This window comes from Tachyglossus aculeatus, chromosome 1 (genome assembly GCF_015852505.1).
Source record: "Tachyglossus aculeatus isolate mTacAcu1 chromosome 1, mTacAcu1.pri, whole genome shotgun sequence".
Taxonomy (NCBI): domain Eukaryota; kingdom Metazoa; phylum Chordata; class Mammalia; order Monotremata; family Tachyglossidae; genus Tachyglossus; species Tachyglossus aculeatus.
This window is the reverse complement of record NC_052066.1, coordinates 160,889,560-160,892,888: the sequence shown is the minus strand read 5'-3', so window position 1 is coordinate 160,892,888 and position 3,329 is coordinate 160,889,560. Positions and strand designations below refer to the sequence as shown.

Genomic DNA, 3,329 nt, shown 5'->3' with positions numbered 1-3,329 from the left:
CATATGTGGCTCCCAGTCCTAATCCCCACTTTACAGATGAGGTAACTGAGACACAGAGAAGTTGAAGTGACTTGCCCAAGTGACTTGACAAGCAGCTGAACCAGGATTAGAACCCAGGCCTTTTGACTCTCAGGCCTGTGCTCTGTCCACTAGACCATGCTGCTTTCTCTTGATGGGGAGAAGAACAAACGTCATAAGGATCTTAAATTAAGATCCATCCTGCTCCACTGCCATTCATGAGATAGATAGAGAGATAGAAAGAGTAAAATGAGACAGGAAAGAGGGAAGAAGGAATGAGATAAAAAGGAAGAGAGAAGCCTGGAGAAGGAAAGGGGGCGGGGAAAGATAAGGAGAGGAAGAGAAAGGGAAAGTGGAAGGGAGAAGAGTGAAAAATGCTATGGATGCTTCACCCAGGTTCAGCAGTTCTGTCTGCACTGGAGGGACAGGAATCTGCCAAGGGCTTTCATCAACCTTATTGCAGTCACATCTCTGCCAAGAAGCCTTCCCTGATTAGGCCCTCATCTACTCTTCTCCCACGTCCTTCCGCTCCACTCTTACTTGCTCCTTCATTCATCCTTATTATCCTCCCTCCCATCCCCACAGCACATATGCACATATTTGCATACATCTGTAATTTATTCATGTAATTATATATTTATCTATATTAATGACTGTCTCCCCCTCTAGACTGTGAGCTTGTTGTGGGCAGGAATGTGTCTGTTGTTACATTGTACTTTCCCAAGAGCTTAATACAGTGCTTTGCACACAGTAATACTCAATAAAAATGATTGAATGACTGAAAGAATGAATGCAGAGCAATTATTATCTGAGCTCTCCTCTTTCTCTTCAGAAATGGAAAAAGCTAACCAGTAACTAGTTATGCTACCCCCTGAGCCCTGGCCCACATCCTATTTCTGGCCTGGAATGCCCTCCCTCCTCACAACCACCAAACTAGCTCTCTTCCCTTACCGAGAGCTCACTATGTACATATGTTTGTACATATTTATTACTCTATTTATTTATTTGTTTTACTTGTACATATTTATTCTATTTGTTTTATTTTGTTACTATATTTTGTTTTGATGTCTGTCTCCTCCTTCTAGACTGTGAACCCGCTGTTGGGTAGGGACCGTCTCTACACATTGTCAACTTGTATTCCCAAGCGCTTAGTACAGTGCTCTGCACACAGTAAGTGCTCAACAAATACAATTGAATGAATGAATGAATGAATGAATGAATGAATGAAAGGGGGCCTTCCCAGACTGAGCCCCGCTTTTCCTCTGCTCCTCCTCCCATCCCCATTGCCCCTTCTCCCTCCCCCTCACAGCAGCACTTGTGTATATTGGTACATATTTATTACTCTATTTTATTGATAATGTATGTATATCTATAATTCTATTGATCTATTTTGATGGTATTGACACCTGTCTACTTGTTTTGTTTTGTTGTCTGTCTCCCTCTTCTAGACTGTGAACCTGTTGTTGGGTAGGGATTGTCTCTGTTGCCGAATTGTACTTTCCAAGTGCTCAGTACAGTGCTCTGCACACAGTAAATGCTCAATAAATACGATTGAATGAATGAAAGAATGAATGAAAAAGCGAGTCACCAGCAATGCTGTGAAAGAGGGGTCTTCTCTCACCACGAATTATGATTTTCAGGTCGCAGAACAGAACACTAAAGAGAATGGCCATCACATGCATTTTACTTTAAGCAATGCAAGTAAAGTAAGAGTAAAGTAAAAATGATGATTGTCAACTTACTAAGCACTTTGATCCCTCTCAGGATTACACCTGGAGAGTTTCCAGGACTCTACCAGTCTCGACTACGGGAGGGAGAGTCAAGCAGAGGCATACCCATTCCATTCCTAGCTTGGGCACTGGCTAGCAAGTGGAAAACAATCTGCTACAAGTCAAAACTCACCTGTGCTGGGCAGCAGCAGCATGTGAAAGAGTTGAGGACAGAGACTCAAGTTTACAGCTTAGAAGAAGGCAATGGTAAACCACTTCCGTATTTGTACCAAGAAAACTCTAGGGATATACTGCCAGAACGATTACAGATGGAGGTGGGATGATTTGGGAGAGATGTGTCCATGGAGTCGCTATGGGTCAGAGATGACTCAACAGCACAACATAAGACAAGCTTGTTGAGATGGCATTAATAACAATAGTGCTTATTATTGTTTCATTATCATTAATATTATTGTATTTAGTAAGCACTAACTATGTGCCAGGCACTGTGTTAAATGCTGGGGTAGAAACGAGACTGGACATGTTGCCTCATAAGGGTCTCACAGTCTAAGACAGAGGGAGGAAAATTTAATCCTCATTTTACAGATGGAATATCTGAGGCAAAGAGAAATTAAGTGACTTGTACAAGGTCTCACAGCCGATAAGTGGTGGAGCCAAGAATTTGAAGCCACATCTTCTGATCCCCAAGCCCATGCACTTTCCACTAGGCCATGCTGCTTCTCATTAATTATTTAATTATTCATTCATTCATTCAATCATATTTATTGAGCACTTACCATGTGCAGAACACTACTCAGCACTCGGGAGAGTACAATATAACAATAAACAGACACATTCCCTGCCCACAATGAGTTAACCATCTAGAAGGGGAGACAGACATTGATATAAATAAATAAATTACAGATATGTATATACATTCTGTGGGGCTGGGAGAGGGGATGAATAAAGGGAGCAAATCAGGGCATTGCAGAAGGGATTGGGAAAATAAGGGCTTAGTCAGGGAAGGCCTCTTGGAGATGTGTCTTCAATAAGGCTTTGAAGGGGGAGGAGAGTAATTGTCTGTCAGATTGGAGGAGGTAGGGTGTTCCAGGCCAGAGGAAGGCCAGGGGTGAGGGGTCAGTGGTGAAATATATAATTGTTTCAGTACATCTTGTCACCTTTTCCAGTATTCTACTGCTACCGTGTAGCTTGAGTCTGTGACTTCCCTATGTCTTTACAGCATTTGGTTCACCCTCCTTGAGCGTGAATACCCAATTTCAGCCTTCACTACAACTGCAACACGGATGCCTTCCTTAGTGCATTCTCCTAGCATGCTACCCCAAGAAGTTGTGTTGCAGTAAGCATTACCTTGAGGTTAGTGGGAAGGGATGAATGTTTCCATTCTTGAGATACTCAAATGGGTGAAGACCCCAGAAAATACCCAGTATAGATATGATAATTCCAGCTCATATTATGATCATTGTAATGATCATCAAGCAACTGTCTTTTTAGTAATACGGCATTGCATTTTGGCATAGCCCTGAGCAAGGCGCAATGGGCATACAGAAAAAATAGCACTAGAACAGTGCTTTGCACATAGTA

At 42.3% G+C, this 3,329-nt stretch overlaps 1 non-coding gene across 1 annotated transcript; it reads left to right on the top strand.

The window, feature by feature from the left end:
• The first annotated feature begins 1,772 nt into the window (after positions 1–1,772).
• LOC119936632 lies at positions 1,773–1,910 on the top strand. The gene has a single exon (XR_005453811.1). It is a non-coding gene; the product is annotated as a small nucleolar RNA SNORA7 (small nucleolar RNA).
• Positions 1,911–3,329: the final 1,419 nt, after the last annotated feature.